At 41.6% G+C, this 19,598-nt stretch overlaps 1 protein-coding gene and 1 long non-coding RNA gene across 3 annotated transcripts in view; one reads left to right on the forward strand and one right to left on the reverse strand.

The window, feature by feature from the left end:
* LOC117196125 (uncharacterized) overlaps positions 1-19,598 on the reverse strand; it is a 224,209-nt gene that overhangs the window by 114,808 nt on the left and 89,803 nt on the right. The gene's annotated exons all lie outside the window — the stretch shown is intronic.
* The window catches only part of ITGA8 (integrin subunit alpha 8), a 178,849-nt gene that overhangs the window by 5,982 nt on the left and 153,269 nt on the right, over positions 1-19,598 (forward strand). The window lies entirely within an intron of this gene.

A 19,598-nucleotide genomic window follows, 5' to 3' on the forward strand; every position in this document is an offset into this window, starting at 1 on the left:
AGACAATGAAACAGACAGTCCATCTTTGGAATGATAAGAAGGCAAATTGCAACAGTGGTAACAAAAGCGGAGTACACAAATATTTGATTGTTTTAAATGCTCGAATGCAACCTTTTGCAGCGAAAGATAATTGCATGTGCTAATGATGACGATAATAATCACAGCATTAGTAATCACGGAGGGGCAAATAGTTGGGAACCCTCCCAGTTAGAGACCCACTTACAGAGTGAACAGGAAGAGGTGGGAGGTACCATTGAGATTTGGAAATCATCTGAGAAAGACAACCAGAATTTGCCTGGCCTTAATTTAGCATCTTTGTGTTCAAAAAAAAAAAAAGAAAAAAAAGAAAGAAAGAAAAAAGTAAAACTTAAAATGGAAGACAATTTGGTTAGGGTATTTCAAAGCTCTAAAATGGTAAGATTTTTTCGGAATTGTGTTTTAGCTTGGAGCCGGGAAGCCTTTGTTGGGGGTGGAGGGGCGGGCAGGAGTCTGTTTTATTTTTCATTTCATGTCAAGTGAGCCCACAATAAGAAGCAGCTTAAAGCATCTGGCGCTGTGACTGGTACAGGGTTGTTTTTCGATAGCATTGGGTGTGCCCTTTTTCTCGTGTGAGGGTTGGGAAACATATTGGTCACATAAGTCTTGCTTTTCTAACTTCCTCAGAAAGAAACCAGTTTTTGTTCAGGAACAAAGCAAAGGCAAATGCAGGGCAGTGCTATCCCAGTAAATGACAGAGGAGATAACACCAAGGTGATAGAACTCAGAGAGAGCAGATATCTGGACTCCAGTAAGTTCAATTGAAAGTGGAAAAAAAAAAAGGCGGAAGGCAGCCCAAAGATAACCTGCTCCTTTTAAGAATCAATATTGCCAGAGTTAGGGTAAGTTTTGCTTCTCACACACACATGAAAAAAAAAAAATGTATACACACACACACACACACACACAGATTAGGGCAGAAAGCTTACTCTGCTAATTACTGATCCCGCTGAGTCATCAGGGGTGCTTAAGCTGGAAGGCTTACTTATTCTAGAAGCAGTTCATGATGGCTCCCATGACTGACAGGCTGGCCCAACAGATGCAACCAACATCCCTCAGCTTCTCGCAGTTGGCTCTAACTTTCATGTGACAGAACACAATGGCCATCGAAGTCCTGGCATGAGAAGCGAAGGGGGAGCAGTCCCCACAGCTCGCAGCACCGGAGGAAGCAATTAGAAAACGGAAGTCCTTGAAAGTCCAACTAGAAATGGGAAACAGATCTGCTCTATGGCTAGTTGGGTAGAATGAGCGTTAGGCGCCTGTTGCTTAATCTGCAAAATTCTTTCAAGGAGCTGGACGTGTGTGTGATGCAACAGGCTTCCAGGCTCTTGGCAGGAAGAATCCGTGCAGCAGCTGCAGCATTCTGGGAGGACTGTAGGAAATTGCCTTGAAATTGTTCCGAAGGCAAGAAAAACGCACTGGCGCATTGAAGCCGGCCAGGTGTGATGTACGAGTTCAAACTTTACCTGTTGTGTACAGAGTCCTGTATCTGTGAGTTGTGTTGATGAAGAGAATTGCTGACATTTCTAACAAGCTCAGCTAAGCAGTTCCCTGATGGACACCATCCAGATACACAAACATGGGTTTTTGAGGAAGAGAGAGAAAAGACTAATTATTGATCTTCTTAAAAGCGCTCACTTTAAAAATAGTTAATTTTCAGAATTCAGTTCAAATACATTTTCACACAACATTTTAGTGCATCAGGCAAGGTGTACGTGTATAATGAAACGCTAAAATAGATGAAAAGTAGTTTCGATTCTGGGTTACGTTTATGGGATTTAAGGTAGATAAGCAAATCGTGAGGCACGAATAAGCGATTTATACTCTAAACATCCTACCTAATACACCGGTGTTGCTCTGTTATGGACCTCAGCCAGGCAGCTCTCAGACCAGCTGGGAGGGAACGGGGCTCGTCTCTAGCCCTGCAGAAAGGCCAGCTCCTGGATCTCTGAGATTTAGACCCAAAGGTCTACAAGTGGAGAAATTCTTCTAGATCCACAGACACTGGCCAAAGTGATCATTTACCCTTTTAATTGTTTTAGTAGAAGTAAAGCATAGATTATAAAAATAAGTCTTTATAGAAATGGTTGCCAGGCATTAGGAGTAGGAAAGAGGGGTTGTCTCCAAAGGGGAAGACCAAGGGAATTTGGGGAGCTGACGGAACTTCCTGCATCTTGACTGTGATGATGGATCCGTGATGGTATGTGTTTATCAAAATTCATTAAACTGTACATCACCAAGAGTGAACTGTACTGCGTGTATATAAAACCAAGAAAGAAAGAAAAAGCATTATGGAGCATGGCCATTGCTATGAGCATGTGGGCTTAAACTCTAGATGACGGGAAGGTCCGATGTAATAATAGCTGGAAGTATAAGGACACATCCCTGAAAAGCTAAGTAAGTCACCTTACTGCCCCCAAATAGGGCCAAACAATGTGTCAGATCTTCAGACCTTCTATACATTGTTTAAATAAAGAACACTATACTCCGAACGTGTTTGGCAAGAAAACTGTGAATGGATGGGCTTCCCTGGTGGCGCAGTGGTTGAAAGTCTGCCTGCCGATGCAGGGGATGGGGTTCGTGCCCCGGTCCGGGAAGATGGGAGGATCCCACATGCCGCGGAGCGGCTGGGCCCGTGAGCCATGGCCGCTGAGCCTGCGCGTCCAGAGTCTGTGCTCCGCAACGGGAGAGGCCACAACAGTGAGAGGCCCGTGTGCCGCAAGGCCCGTGTACCGCAAAAAAAAAAAAAACAAAACTGTGAATGGAAACATGTTGAATCAGAATAAATCTTTGCAACGAAGCATCATACTTACTAATTCTCATATCCTTGCTGAAATTCAGGGGAATGGGACCTCTCATTGATCATCATTAAACTAAGGAGGTCTTACTTCAAACACATTATTGTAGTAATCAAAAGTAGTATAACTGCACTGCAGAGCATTAACTTATTAACATTAGGTCAATTTTTTTTTTTTTTTTTCTGCAGTATGCGGGCCTCTCACTGTTGTGGCCTCTCCCGTTGCGGAGCACAGGCTCCAGACGCGCAGGCTCAGCGGCCATGGCTCACGGGCCCAGCCGCTCCGCGGCATGTGGGATCTTCCCGGACCGGGGCACGAACCCGTGTCCCCTGCATCGGCAGGCGGACTCTCAACCACTGCGCCACCAGGGAAGCCCCATTAGGTCAATTTTATTCTTAAGCTCTGATAGTTGACATGTGGCCACAGATTTGTGTATGATGTTGCAAAAGCCTCTGTATCAATCTGCTCTGATTTACAGGACATGTAGAGATGAGAGAGAAGGGCACACACCATTGCTACAGGAATAGGTTTATGCAAGGACCCTACACAGCCCAGGTTACACACAGTATCTTACCCCAGGTGTACTGGGTCAGGGCCAACTCCCCCCAGCCAGGTTACGGCTCCATTTCAGATCGGTCTGTTGTCATTCCCCACGATTTGCCCACGTGCCTCTGGCATAAGCCACCCCCACCTCTTACCATATGGTTTCCATAATACGTCATGGCACAGCTCACCTCTCAGCATCTATTAGGTACACCCGTGTCCCCACTCACCCTGAGCCCATGTCCTGGTGCCTCTCTCTTAACCACCCAGAACATCTTATTTTCCAGGAACGATTTTCTGGTATTTTTCTGGCTTCTCTCTTCCTACAATTCCCAGTGGAAAATATGTTTCAAAAATTAATTCTAAAGTTGCTGCAGATCCTTTTTTAGAAGAAAGGGGGCATAACACTAAAAAATAACATTTTCAAACATCCTACATATGGATGTGTCTCATGTAAATGATGGTATAAATCACACAATTGGGTATTATAGAACCATAAAAAAATGAAGCCTACCAAGAATCAGGATTAAAATGGGGAAATGCTTTTGTTTTAATATTAAGTGAGGACTTCCCTGGTGGCACAGTGGTTAAAAAATCTGCCTGCCAATGCAGGGCACATGGGTTCGAGCCCTGGTCTGGGAAGATCCCACATGCCACCAAGCAACTAAGCCCGTGCGCCACAACTACTGAGCCTGCACTCTAGAGCCCACAAGCCACAACTACTGAGCCCGTGTGCCACAACTAATGAAGCCCACACACCTAGAGCCTGTGCTCTGCAACAAGAGAAGCCACCGCAATGAGAAGCCCACGCACCGCAACAAAGAGTAGCCCCCACTCGCTGCAACTAGAGAAAGCCCACGCGCAACAAAGACCCAATGCAGCTAACAATAAATAAATTTATTAAAAAAAAACTAAGTGAAAAACGTAAAATTCAAAATTGTGTCTACAACTTGTGAAGAGTACAAGAGGAGATATGCAATGAGAGGCTATCAGGAAATGTAATTAAAACTGTTTTTTTTTCTTTTTTTTCTAGTGCATTTATTACTTATTTGTAAAAACCATGAACAGGTATTTATTTATGATCAGGAAAAATAAAGATAAAATGAAACATGCAAAAATTTCTAAATGAAATTATTGAGTTCACGGAAGTGTTATGGAGATTAACAATGGAAAACCACAATTCAGGTTCTGTATTGGCTGAAAGCAATCTTAGTTGCTTCCTCTTTTGTCTTGAGTGTAGGTGGCAGAGTAGTTTAGAAATGTACTTATTTACGCATAGGTGTTTATGCTTCAAAATACTGAAGACCAAGGGTGTTTTCAATGACAGTTATATGTGTAAAAATAAGAAGGTGCAGTGTATCTCCTGTTTTCATTCTAGATTGCTCCTACATCAATAGAAACATAGGCTTGGTGGTCTGACATGACAGTTTCTAGAGCCTTTTAGAATAAGAGAGCTGTTTGTGGAGGCAAACTGCCTTACTGAGTCCACCAAATTAAAGGCTGATTTCATCCAGAAACGCCCTCATAGACATATCCAGAAATAATGTTTAGTCAAATATCCAGGCATCTCATGATCCAGTCAGGTTAACACACAAAATTAACCATCACATCTTCTTTGAGACTTACAATATATAGTCTCCTTGAAAAGGCACTGAGAATTCATGAACGAAAGAAACCCGTTGGACCCACAGGATAGAATATTTTTTGACAGTCATTTCTCCTCACATGTCTTAAGCCAAAGAATGCCCAGGGATTACTGTAGTATCAAATAACCCCAAATCTCTGGCTTAAACCAACAAGGTTTATTGCTTTTTCACACTATCTGGTTAATATGAACTGGAGAGGAGCCTCTGCTTATTCAAGTGACCCAAAGACCCATGCGGATGGAGATTCCTTATTGACACATGCTTTCAAGGTCACTCTAACTGGGAAGGCATGTGGCAAATTGCACATCGTCTATTAAAACTTCCGCCAGGAATTGACATTTACTACTTCTGCTCACATTTGGTAGACCAAAGCACGCCTAGGAGGTTGGCCAGGCCAACTTATTTGAATATCTAACACTTTGTGGTAGACTGGTGTATTTACGCACACCTATCAAAACTCTTTGTGCACAACCTCTAAAAGAATACTAGAAAGGAAATGCAATAGAAGAGGTTGTCTTTGCAAATGCGATGAAAACAGGTTTTTCTTCTATTTCTAATGGACATATTTTTCAGGACCTTTTTAGGGGGGACCTGAAATAACATAGTTCTTTGGGGCTATGGTCCCAATCCCCACATTTATGGTAAGAAGCAGACACATGGCAAGGAAACGAAGGTGTTTCTATCAACAGATGTGAAGATATGGGTGAAACTCATACTGACAATCAGTTCTCAACTTGTTCCACCTGGTCTCCATTCTTTGGCGCAGATATTGTCTGGGAGGACTGAGTACCCTTCATCCTTTAAGTCAGGCTCCTTGGGTGACATGTTATTAAATCATAATGTCTTTTCCCTTCAAAGCATCCTTTGGTTAACTTTAACTCATTTTTACTTACAAAATGCAGTTGACCCTTGAATAACAGGGATTTGAACTGTGCCAATCCATTTATAGGAGGATTTTATTTCAATAAATATTACATTATTAAAGGATCCTTGGATGGTTGAGTCTGCAGACGCAGAGCTGTGGTTACAGAGGGCAGACTGTAGAACTTGAGCATCTGACACTTTTGGTATCCTTGGTGAGTCCTGGAACCAATCCCCAGCATTGTTCAAGGGTCAACTATTTTCTCTTAAGGAACAGTGGACTTGAAAATAAAGCTTAGAGTTAGCAAACAGTAAAATCAAATTTCAGGGACAAGAGGAGCGTTAGTAACTTTCTTGAAGCAGGTGCTGTCCTTGACCCTGGAATTATGGCCATGAACTTACCCTTGTGGGATTTATAGTGAATAGCCAGTGGCAAGTTGAGAAAAAGTAAGGTAAGGCTAAGGGGACAGAGAGTGGTGTGTGTGTGTGTGTGTGTGTGCGTGCACGCGCACACGCGTGCATGCACACGTGCACTTTCTTTTTTAGATTGGCTGCGGTATTATTTTCCTGTTGCTGCTGTAACAAATTACCACGTACTTCATGGCTTTGAACAACACAAATTGATTATCATAGAGTTCTGGAGGCCAAGTCTAAAATAGGTCTCACTGGACTAAAATCAAGGTGTTGGCAGAGCTGCGCTCCTTCTGGAAGCTCTGGGGAAGAATCTGTTTTCTTGCTTTCTCCAGCTTCTGGAAGTTGCCCACATTCCCTGATTCATGGTCCTCCTCCATTCTGAAAGCCAGCAATGTTCGGCTGAGTCCTTCTCACACTGCCGTGTTTCTCATTCTCCTTTTCTGCCTCCTTGTTTCACATGAAAGGATCTGTGTTATTACTTTGGGTCCTCCAGATAATCCAGGGTAATCTCCCTATTTTAAGGTCAACTGATTAGCAACCTTAATTCCATCTGCAGCCTTAATTCTCCTTTGTCGTGCAACCTAACATAGTCGGGTTTGGGGCATTAAGATGGAGACATCCTGGGGGCTATGATTTTGCTTACCGGAGGTGGTCAGAGAAAGTTCCACTGAGGAGGTGATGTTTGAGCACGGGCCTAAATTAAGTGAGGGAAGGAACCATGTGGTATGGGGCAGGGGGAATGTTCTACGTTGCAGGAGAGTCAATGTTAAGTCCGGAGAGGATAGTGTTCTTGGGAAATGGAGAAAGGTCACTGGGTTAAAGAGAAGTCAAGAAAAGAATGATAGAAAATGAGGCCCGAGAACCAGGTCTAGGCAAGATTATATAGCACCTTAAAAGCCAGAGATAGGACTTTGGATTTTATTCTAAGAGTGATGGGCAGCCAATAGTGGTTTTGAGTAGACAAGTAACAGAATTTGAATTATGTTTTTAAAAGGATCAGTTTAATAGCGTGTAGGCAACCAAGAGCGGAAGCAAGGGGATGAGGTAAGAGACAGACCCATCGTCTGGTGGTAGAAAAGTGCAGTTTGGGTTGAATGATAGCACTTAGGGTTGAGAAATGGTTGGATTTGGGATTTATTTGAAAGTGCAGTTGGTAGAATTTTCTTTATGGATCAGATGAAGGGTACAGAAGAAGGAGAAAAATCTGATCTGAGTAACTGGAGGAATGGGACTGAGACAGGAAACAGCGGGGAAGGAGCAAATCTTAGAGAAGATATCCAGTTGAGTCCAGACACGAGAAACTGGAGATGCTTATTAGACATCCAAGTGATGTCAAGCGAGCAGTTAGATAAATAAACCCACGGTTCAGGCAAGAGGTTTGGAGATTTAAATGTGGAAGTTGTAAGTATGTAGATGATATTTAAGGCCATGACTTAGGAAGATGGTGTGAATGAAGACAAGAAGTGAGGAGAAGCGAAGTGAAGCAAAGAGAAGAGAGGAGGGGAGGGGAGGGGAAAGGTCAAGGTTGAGACAGAGTCCTGGAGTCCCTGACATTTAAAGAAAAATTAGAGAATTCAGGAGGATGTGTAAACAATGATAAGAAGGAGTGGCCGGTTAGACAAAGGAGGTCAAGAAGCCAGTGAAGCAATTCGTGTGCATTGGAGTGAACCCTGAACATCTGATTTGGTCACAGAAAGTGACTGACGGCTGATAAAAGTAGTTGCGGGGCATGAGTGTCAGGAGAGAATGGGAGAAGACCAACAGGAGACAGCAAGTCTGCAGAGCCATTTTTTCCCAAGGAGTTCCACCCTAACTGGGACCACAGAAATGTAATTGTCGAGAAGACATGATAGCGTGTTTGTAATCTAATAGGAATCGTCCGGTCGATAGGGAAATGATGATGTTGATTAAAGGAGGAGAAGGATGTGCAGAAACAGATTCCTGAGTAGATGAAAAGTGATGGGTGGGACTTTACACAGATGGAGGGATTGGCCTTGGAGGAGCACAAAGACGGCCCATCCTTAGAGAGCAGAGAAAGCAGAGCGAGAGTGGGTTTGTGGGTTTGGCAATAGAAGGAAGAAAACGATCTTCTTTCATTTCTTCTATTTTTTCAGTGACATAAAAAGCAAGATCATCAGCTGAGAGTGAGGAAGTAGACGGAGAAGGTTGAGATAAGGAGAAAATGTAAATAGTAACAGTGAAATGGCAGAAGGCATTAAGCAACAAAGTGCACAGGGACTGCCCGGTAAATCCTATTTAAAATCTGAATTTATTTGGGGAAGGAATACATTTTGCCTCTGCTCAACCTATAGTATGGTCCTACTTGTTTGGGGTGGAGTTTAAGATTTCCCAGACGATAATCCCATCTTGGGTATTAATCTTCCATAAGTATACACTGCAGAAACAGAAGGTTTGAATGCTGAAGTTCCTGTTTTGTGTAATGTTGGGAATGGTGATTTTGTTTTAAAACCACAAAATGAACCATTTTGTTAGATGATGGTTGGTTCCCTTTTTACCACATCTTCTGGCAACAGGGATGAGGTCCTGAGGAAAATACAAGCATACAACAGGAGCTTTTCAAGCGCTATTGGGAGGCAAGTTTATATAGCCTTCATCCTGAAACCCAATCATATCCTGTATTTAAAAGTATTGCTTTGAGGTCATAGTGAAGAGATTTATGTCGTTCAGTCTGCTTCCTGAGATTCCCATGCTGAGAGATTTTCATAACTTCTTGAAGCAAATACATTTTGGGGACCCGAACAGAGAAGCATGCTATTCTCTTCACAATTGGAAGGTGACATGTAAGTTAAGAGTTCTCATTTCCCCAGCTATGTCAATGGCCAAGATATTTGATCCCAGGTAATTATTCCAAGTATGAGAAAATCTAGAGATGAGAGAACGTGCGAAAAATTCAAGGAGCTGAAAGAAAATCACTATGGTTGGGAATGGCATGAAATGACGATGCTGGCAAGATAAGGGTGGGATGCGACTGGTTTTAAGAATTTTGGCATTTTAGAAAGAACTCTAGCGTCAGGACGGAGAATGCATTTGAAGGTGACAAGCCTGGAGGAAGGGAAACCAGGTAGGGGACCACTGCAGCCACTGAGGCTAAAGAAATGGGAGTCACCCCAGGGAAGTGGCACAGGAATGGAGAGAAACAGATGGACTTGAGAGAGATCTGGAAGGAGGCACCAGCAGGAATTGGTAACTGAGTGGCGATAGGAGGTGCGGTGCAGGGTTGGTGGTTGTCAGGGATGCATTCCAAGCTTCTGGCTTGGTTCACGGGGCTGCCATTCTACTAGGTATAAATAGCAGGCAAGACAGACGTACTCGCTGGGCTTGAAATGTTCAAGTCCAGTGGAAGAGAAGACGAGCGCCTGGCAGCCCTAACAGAGGGATAAGTGCTGTAACAGGAGAAAGTGAAAAAGGGTTTAGGTGTGCAAAAGAGGGCTCTTGTTCTTGACTGACGGGGGAACTTTTTGTGTGGCTGGGAAAGCGTCTCGGAGGAGGCATCATTAAAGGTCAGAGGTGAAGGGTGAATGTGTGTGTGTGTGTACACACACGCACACACGTGTCTCTCTCGAGGTGGGTGAGATGGGAAGGAAAACCATTCCAGCCAGTGTATGTGAGGTGGAGTGGGTTGTAGCAGGTGCGGTCAAAGTTGAGATCTCAGTCTCTACCACCCACCTGTAACCAGCTCTGCCCTGCAGATTTGCGTGTTTCCTACGAGGAGCCACAGAGCGTTGTGTCTGATCTGCCCCAGCTGGCTTCTCATCTCCCTTTGGAGAGGTGATTCTTTCATTTCTTGATATTTGCTCCTCTAGCTGCATCACGTAAATGAGAACGCTCACCCAAGAAATTACTTGCATCATACCAACAAAAGTCCATATGTATTTCTAGAGCAAACCTTACATGTGGCCTCCGTCAAATTACATATGAAAAACATTTAAATGATTTTATATGATGTAGAAACAAATGTCTGAGGAACACTAGCTAGGCCCTATTGATTATTAAAAGCAGGAAGTTGGAAACGTGGTCTCTATTCTCCAGAAGATGATATAGATGTGGAAATAATCATAGCAGAAAACTGATATTCTCATCTAGATCAGGAAAACTATATAATAGGAAGATTGTAATACAATATTTACTAGTGCCATCCAAAACCCATATTTATGAACATTGTTACTAGAACTCTAAAAGCATACTTTCAGCTCATTTAACATTATTAGTTATTTAGTTATGTGTGGAACCAAACATTTAAATAGTGATATGAAAAATACAATTTAAAATAAAAGCCTCATGATTTCCAGAAAAGAAATGTCTTAAACTAGAGGAATGAGCTAGAAGCCTCAAACTCTGAATGGCTGGATGGGTTTATAAAACAACAGTGAGTGTGTCCAGGGAGGGGGGATTCCAATGGCCCTTCACTTACTACTTTATACAAATTTTTATACAAGTTTTCTTACTTTATATTGTTCGAATTTTTAAAAACAATAATCTGAAAGAATTTCAATTTGAAAAGAAAGAGTTTGGGGCCTTACATTTTATTTTATCTTATATTTCACTTCATTTTATTTCACCTGCATTTCTTTACTACATTTTCTCCCATATATTCTCCATGATTCTTTTTTTTTAAAAAAAACTTTAAAAAAATAATTAATTTTTTTGCCTGCATTGGGTCTTCGTTGATGCAGGTGGGCTTTCTCCAGTTGTAGCGAGCAGGGGGCTACTCTTTGTTGCGGTGCACAGGCTTCTCATTGCGGTGACTTCTCTTGTTGCGGAGCATGGGCTCTAGGCGCGTGGGCTTCAGTAGTTGTGGCATGTGGGCTCAGTAGTTGTGGCACACAAGCTTACTTGCTCCGTGGCATGTGGGATCTTCCCGGACCAGGGCTCGAACCTGTGTCCCCCGCACTGGCTGGTGGATTCCTAACCACTGCGCCACCACCGGGGAAGTCCCTCCATGATTCTTAACCATGTGTGAATGGCTGTTTGTCAAGCATGGCCCTACATTTTAAAGCAGCTTTTAAGAAAGTGATTTGGATTAGTTGACAAAAAAGGAGGAGTGGAATTTTGCAAGAGAAGCTTCATGTACAAAGTCTGGGAGTAAGACTCAATAGGGAACAGAGAGGAAGCTGCCTGAATGGAAGGAAACGCCATATCTGGAGATCAGGTGTGGGGTCTGGGACCTACATGGTGGAGGGCGGGATAGTTAGATCTGATCTACTAGGTAATGGCAAGAAAACGAGTATGCCCGTGTGTGTTTGTGTGTGTGTTTGTGTACATGCACACCTTTGTATACATATATGATATAAATAATAAATTTCAGTTATAATAGAATATTTATTTAATCAGAGTAACATATTTCTGTCCACAATGGATGAATGAATAAAGAAGATATAGATATCTTATATACATGTGTATATATATACATGCACACACAATGGACTATTACTCAGCCATTAAAAAGGAGGAACCCCTGCCATTGGCATGAATGGACCTTGAGAGCATTATGCTAAGTGAAATAAGTCAGACAGAGGAAGAGAAACACTGTGTGATCTCACTCAGGTATGGAATCTAAAGAAAACAGAACATCTCATAGAAAAAGAGATCAGACTTATGGTTATACCAGAGCTGGGGGATGGGGAGAAGGGAGTCAAAAGGTAAAAACTTCCAGCTATTAGATAAATAAGAACTAGGGATGTAATATACACCATGATGACTATAGTTAACGTATATAAAATAATGCATGTATACACATAAACACACACATATATATGTACAGTATATATGAAAGTTGTTAAGAGACTCGATCCTAAGAGTTCTCATCATCAGGAACACATTTTTTCTTTTTGTGTGTGTGTGTCTATGTGAGATGATAGGTATTAACTTTACTTACTCTGGTGACCATTTCACAATATATGTAAGTCAAATCATTATGCTGTGCACTTTAAACTTACACCGTGCTGTATGTCAATTATATCTCAGTATAACTGGGGGAAAAAAGAGTAACACATTTTTTGAACGTTATATGAAAAAATGAATTAGTGTGATATTTCCTTAAACACTTGAAAATTCCCAGTAAGATGATCAAGAGTATGAAGGCTACAGAGGTATTCTTTCATGGTTTTTAATTGTGGTTTTGGAATATTGGGAGGCATACATTTGGAAGTTTAATTTTCTAGGACATAAAAATTGACCCAGATTCTTTTCTTGGATTTCTTTCTTTTAGACAAGGAGTTCTCTGGCTACCGATATTTTATTTTAAATTTTACATAGGAGTATTCCTTGTTCTCAGATACATAGTTTCAATTTGAATGAAACACTTACAGCATCCACTGATGAAGGAAAAGATTATAAATAAACATTTAAAGATTTCCTTTTCCTGATTAAAAATGTCTGGACAGCTCCTGCGACAGCTTTAAAAAAATCACTAGGGTGAAGCACTTGAAGTAATGACTGAAGATTACAGGGAAACTTACTGTTTTCCAGGACAAGGCTGAGGACTTTATAGTTTTTCAGAAACCACCCCACCTGCCAAAATGTCTGCTGCACCTGTGTCAATCTCAGCTCTTCTCTCTCACCCATGGTGATCTACCCTCACTTCTTGTAATTCCTCCCATTCTACTCAGTGAAAAGATTATAAAACTCTGCTTGTAGCCCATATGTGCACCATATTCTACATTCCCTCACTCACTCCTGCCCAGAAATGAATATTCCCATGAAAAAGCAGAATGTTCATAGGTTTGCCACCCACTGATTGCCCAGAGACCAAAGCTACCAATTAAGAGAGATGACTTCAAAGCCCAGAAATGTCGGACAGGCCAACTCAATTTTATTGCTACCACCCATCTAGATTTCTCAGGTTGACCTACAGATGTCTTGATTTTATCTCTAGGTTTTCTTTTTTCAGATCATAGACGTAATAACGTTCACTGTAAAAACTCAAACAACACAGAAATATATACAATTAAAGTATAAAAAGCCACTACAGCAGGTACACTCCCTGCCTTTGAGAGAACCGTCACAAACAGTTCAGTGTCTATATGTTCACACACCCATACACAGAACATTCTGAATTTAAAGGATCATACTGAACAATATCCTAGACAAGCTTCTGAATGAATAGATGGGAGTTTGGTCATTCATTCAACAAACTCTTACAGAGGACTCACTATGTGTCAGGCATTGTTCTAGAAGTGGGGAACACAGCAGTGAAGCAGAGAACGTCTCTGTTCATGGGATTCGTGTATATTTGGAAGGGAATGGATAGTCAGTAAACAGGCAAACTAAGAAATAAGATCATCTCAATTAATGGTAAGTGCTATGAAGAAAAGTCTAAAGGGTAACGGGAGAGAATGACTTAGGGTAGGGTGAACTAGCTGCTCAGGGAAGGGGGTCTCAGAGGAAGTGGCATTTGAGCTAAACCCTGAGTGACAGGAAGGAGGGAGCCATGCAGAAAACTGTGGGAAGAGTATATGCAATGAGGAGACAGAAAAGGCTGGGTGTGTTCAAGAAGGGCGGTGTAGGGACTTTCCTGGCCGTCCAGCGGTTAAGACTTCGCCTTCCAATGCATGGGGTGTGGGTTCAATCCATGGTTGGGGAGCGAAGATCCCACATGCCTCAGGGCCGAAAAAGCAAAACATAAAACAGAAGCAATATTGTAACAAATTCAATAAAGACTTAAAAAAAAAAAAAAAAGAAAGGTGGTTGTCTGAAGCTTAATGAGCTGGGAAAGCAGGAGGAGATGGTAGGGGCCAGATCATGCTGGGCCCTTCCAGTCGCATCAGGAGGTACCAGTGCAGAGGTGGAATGACAACTCTCCAAGGAACAAAGAAAGTGGTGTTGAGATGACTGGCCTTTCGTATTGAAAATAAGTAAGACGCCCACGCCACGTCCAATATAAAAACATTCCAGATGGATGACAATACTCGTAAAGTTAAAAGACTAGCAAAAATTGGAAGGTGATATTGACAACGTATATGTGGGGAAAAGAATCAGTACTCAGGGACTTCCCTGGTGGAGCAGTGGTTGAGGGTCCGCCTGCCGATGCGGGGGACACGGGTTCGTGCCCCTGGTCCGGGAAGATCTCACATGCTGCGGAGCGGCTGGGCCCGTGAGCCATGGCCGCTGAGCCTGTGCGTCCGGAGCCTGTGCTCCGTAACGGGAGAGGCCACAGCAGTGAGAGGCCCGCGTATCGCGGAAAAAAAAAAAAAAAAGGACTCAGAATATATGCTGAATTCTTCTAATCAATAAGACTAATAACCAAACAAGGCAATGAACAAAGGAGATGAGCTAGCAATTCACAGAAGAAAAAAGTATATGGTCCATAAGCATAAAAAGATGATTGACTCTACTAATTATCAGGAAAATGCACATGAAAACAGAACCAAATGAAGGACCATTTCATAGTCGTCCAGGTTCGCAGAAATTTAAGAGCTCTACGATGACAACAGCTGATGGTGTCTCTCTCGTGCCCTGTGAGTGTGTGTGGATGGGGCTACTTTGGAGGTGGATTGGCATAGCTGCCCAGCAATGTCATTTCTAGTCTGGTGCCAGAGAGAAACACTTCTCCATCTGCACATGAAGATGAGTGTAAGGGTACTCAGGGCACATGTTTGTTGTAGTAGAAAAACTGAGAAACCTAAATGTTCATGCGTAAATGGAATGGATAAATAAAATGCAGATGGCTATCTAATGAGATACAATACTTACAGGAGTTTAAAAGAATGAACTGGATCTATTATCTATCTATCTGTCTAATTATCAAAACATAGGTTATTTCCCAAAAACATAAAATTGAATGTTAAACACTGTTACACGCTCTTCCATACAGATAGTATAATACCACTTTTATTCAGTTAAAAAGAGCACACAGGGACTTCCCTGGTGGCACAGTGGTTAAGAACCCTCCAGCCGATGCAGGAGACATGGGTTTGAGCCCTGGTGCAAGAAGATCCCACATGCTGCGGAGCAACTAAGGCCACGTGCCACACCTACCGAGCCTGCGCTCTACAGCCCACAAGCCACAACTACTGAGCCTGCGTGTCTAGAGCCCGTGCTTCGCAACAAGAGGAGCCACCTCAGTGAGAAGCCCGCGCACCGCAACGAAGAGTAGCCCCCGCTCGCTGCAACTAGATTAAGCCCGCCCACAGCAACGACGACCCAATGCAGCCAAAAATAAAATAAAAAATAAAAATAAATTAATTATAAAAAATTTTTTAAAAAAAGAACACACGAAGAATACTCAATAGTAAATCGTTGACAAAACTACAGCAAAATCTGACCCACCACCTGTTTGTGTATGCCTATAAGCTGAGAGTAGCTTTTATATTTTGCAATGATTGGAAATTTTTTTAAAAAAATAATATTTAAATGATGCATGAAAATTATATGAAATTCAAATTTCATTGTCCATAAGTAAAGTTTTATTGGAACACAGCCAAGCCCATTTTAAAAAACATATTGTCTATGGCTGCTCTTGCTACAAGGGCAGAGATGAGTAGTTTCGACAGACCATAGAGAATGCAAAGCCTGAAACATTTATTATCAGTCCTTTATAGAAAATATCTGCAGACCTCTGTTCTATATTATTCATGGACATTATTTTTTAAATGGCCGGGAGTATACACATCACATTCATGATGGTGACCACCTATGGATGAGGAGGGGATGGAACTGGAGAGATAGATGTCGAAGGGTCCTGTGATGTTCGCAAATGTGAACAAACTTAACAGTTGTCAGTTCTGCCTGGTGGGAATACAAGTGTTTGTTATTATGAAGTCCTCGTACCTTTCTATACGTTTTCTTAAAGTCTCAGAAACGGTAAAACAGAAAAATATATTTTGTAGACAGTATTCTATATCAATGCATCTAAGTCTGTCGTATGTATTTTAACTTTTATTTTATATTGGAGTATAGTTGATTTACAATGTTGTGTTAGTTTCAGGTGTATAGCACAGTGATTCAGTTCTACATGTACATGTACCTATTCTTTTTCAAATTCTTTCCCCATTTAGGTTATTACAGAATATTGAGCAGAGTTCCCTGTGCTATACAGTAGGTCCCTGTTGATTATTTCTTTCAAAGACAGCAGTGTATACATGTCAACCCCAAACTCCCAATATATGTTTTAATAGTTGAATAGTACTCTATTTTACAGATAACAGGAATTTCTTCTCAAATCCCTTATTTATGAACATTTAAGATGTTTCAGTTTTGCTATCACAACCAGGACAGCAAATATCTTCACACTGCATCTTAAAGCATTTGTGTAATTATTTCTATTGAACAAAATCCTAGAAGTTGAATTCCTTGTTCAAAAAAATGTACATTTAAAAATTTGATATATGTTGTAAATCGCCCTTCCAAAATGCTGCATTGAGCTATTATCTTGAAAACAGAGATTATTAATATTTTTTGCCAAACTGCTAGGTGACAAGTCTTAAGTCATTATGGTTTTAATTTGAGGTTCAGGATCTCTGCATGAATTTATGAGATAGTTGATTTCTTCTTCCCTGCAACGCCTGTTTAGGTCCTTAGAACTTTTTCTATTGAATTTTAGTCATTTTCTCATTGCTTTGGGAACTCTTTTACGTATTAAATATACTGATTCTTCCCTTGAAAAAAATTCACCTGGATTATAGTTATTAACTTTGTTAATAGTCTTTCGGCACTTGGGAAGCTTTACATCACATGCAGTCACTATAAAACTTCTTCCTAGCTTTTGGCATAGTTTGGGATGTGCCAAGGAGAGAATTGCTTTAGTAACTAATGGTCTCCACCATCTCCCAGAACCACTGGCCCTTCCAAGAATTCTCTGGGGTCGACAATGCACAGTGCCTTCCTTCTGTTCCAGAAGACGTGTGGTCCTATCCTAAATGCATTGCTCCATATCACGGGAGTTTGGTCAGGAAACAGAAACCACTCTGAGTATTATAATTAGGACTGAGAGGTTTATATGATTATTGGAAAGACTGGGTATGTGAAAGTTAGGAAGGTCACTGCCTGCAGATCAAGAAATCTGGAAGTTCAGGACTTGATCTCAGTGGCCTGAAGCACCAAAAAGGCATGACTGTCAAAGGATACTTGAGAGCTGCAGGAAGAACATCCCACCTGCAGCTACTGATGCCCCCATACATGCTTATAATTGCTGCCAGAAAATAATGGCTTCTCCATCTCCTCCTCTTTCCAGATCTCTCCATGAGCCTCTCATTCAACCAGAATCCTATTTGTAAGAGGGTCTGGAAAATGTAGGTTCCAGCTTCTCAGCCCTTTGCCATACCAAGGAGAGCTTAGAAGGACAGAAATTGTGCTGAGTTTTTACAGGAGGTGGTTTTCAGGAAAGATCAGGTCAAATCGAATCAAAAACATCCCCTGTGCATCAAAGGTTCATCGAGCACCAGTGTGCATAGTACTAAGCCCTGTGTTGGGTTGTTTGGCATGAAAGAATCTTGTTCAGAAAAGGAAGGTGAGAAATTAGGGAAAGGTCACTTTCACAATCAACCCAAATATATGTTACTCATTTGAATTTTATGACATTGTAATATTAGATTTACATCAGTGAATTTATAAAAATAATAAAACAGAATTTTTGTTTGTTTGTTTTTTGGTACGCGGGCCTCTCACTGCTGTGGCCTCTCCCGTTGCGGAGCACAGGCTCCAGACGCGCAGGCTGTGTGGCCATGGCTCACGGGCCCAGCTGCTCCGTGGCATATGGGATCTTCCCGGACCGGGGCACAAACCTGCGTCCCCTACATTGGCAGGCGGACTCTCAGCCACTGTGCCACCAGGGAAGCCCAATAAAACAGAATTTTTAAAAGGTGACTTGGGAATTCCTTGGTGGTCCAGTGGTTAGGACGCTGTGCTTCCGCTGCAGGGTCATGGGTTCGATCCCTGATTGGGGAACGAAGACCCCGCAAGCCATGTGGTGCGTCCCAAAAAAAAAAAAAAAAAGATGACTTGTCCACCTCAAAGGTCAAGGTAAGGAGGATACACCTAGATCACTCATTTCAGTAAAGAGAGACTTGGGACAGTGGGATTATTCTCTATTGTAATCCTTGAATTAGGGATGGAATTAGTGACGTCCGTTCATTTGTATTCTTGGTCTCAAAGAAATTTGTTGCTGGAAAATAACCCACAACTTACACTTTCAATCAAGTTATTACACAGTTCAACCTTATAATAGCAGAAAAGATGCCTTAGGCGCCACAAAGGTAGAGTCACATCATTTTCTCTAGCACTAGGCCAATTTGGAGCACTAACTTGTGTGTCTGTGAGGTCCCTTCTAATTCTTGTACTTAGGTTGAGTTTCCAGGTTTCTAATTAAGAGATATTTTTAAAGGGTTGTATTGCTGCAAGATTCTGTAGTATGTTCTCAGCTTATAAAGCACTACCACATTACCTATGTGATCCTTATGACTTTGATCACCTGTGAAAGAGGAAAGGGGGAGGTATTTTCAGCCTAATTTTAGAGAAGAAATTAAAACTGCAGAAGATTAAATGAATTGCCCAAGATCACCCAGTGCATGGTGACAAGATCCTTTCTCTCTGAGGTCTACCATCTTCTTGCCTAGATGCAAACAGAAATGTTTATATTTTCATTTTTATGCTCTAATCTGTAAGATGCTCCAGTTCTTTGCCAGTTGTGTGCATTTTGGGTGAGGATTTCCAGAACTTGTTTTTTCTTTTTTAAAAGTCCAGAAACATCAAAAGCATAAGATTTTAAAGAAGGAAATCTGTAATTTTCTACTAACATATCAAAGCGTAAATTTTAGGTTAAGACCTAAGTATATATAATTTATTCTTTCTTGAAAAGTCTGTAATCATATGTAAACTCAAGTGAATATTAATTGCGTGTATATTTTGGCCTCCCTTAATAGAAGTTAAAAGTTCATTTGTAATGCATTTATTATAGAGTCAAGGAGGAAAAACAAAATGCATACCAAAGAGAACACATAGAAATAAGTTGCCCTGGTACAAATGTCTTTTGAAATTCATTAGCTGTTACTGATGAAGTTCAGTTAGAACCATGCGGTTAGAACCACATGGGAAATATGTCGATTGGGAATCAGGAGTGAAAGAAAAGATATCTGCTTTTTATTAAGACCTGAAGTGTGTCGTAATTGGGTTGAATTTCTACGCAGATGGTCCCCCTCATGCTGACATCTGCAAAGTGTGGATAAAACCGTGTTGAGGTGTTATTTTCTGTGACTGCGTGGACACATGTTACCCAGTTAAAAACCAGGAACTTGGAGTCCTTCAAGCAGACTCCTGCTAAACCATGCTGAGAAAGCTATGCTTC

The sequence above is a fragment of the Orcinus orca genome, chromosome 2 (assembly GCF_937001465.1).
Source record: "Orcinus orca chromosome 2, mOrcOrc1.1, whole genome shotgun sequence".
Classification (NCBI taxonomy): domain Eukaryota; kingdom Metazoa; phylum Chordata; class Mammalia; order Artiodactyla; family Delphinidae; genus Orcinus; species Orcinus orca.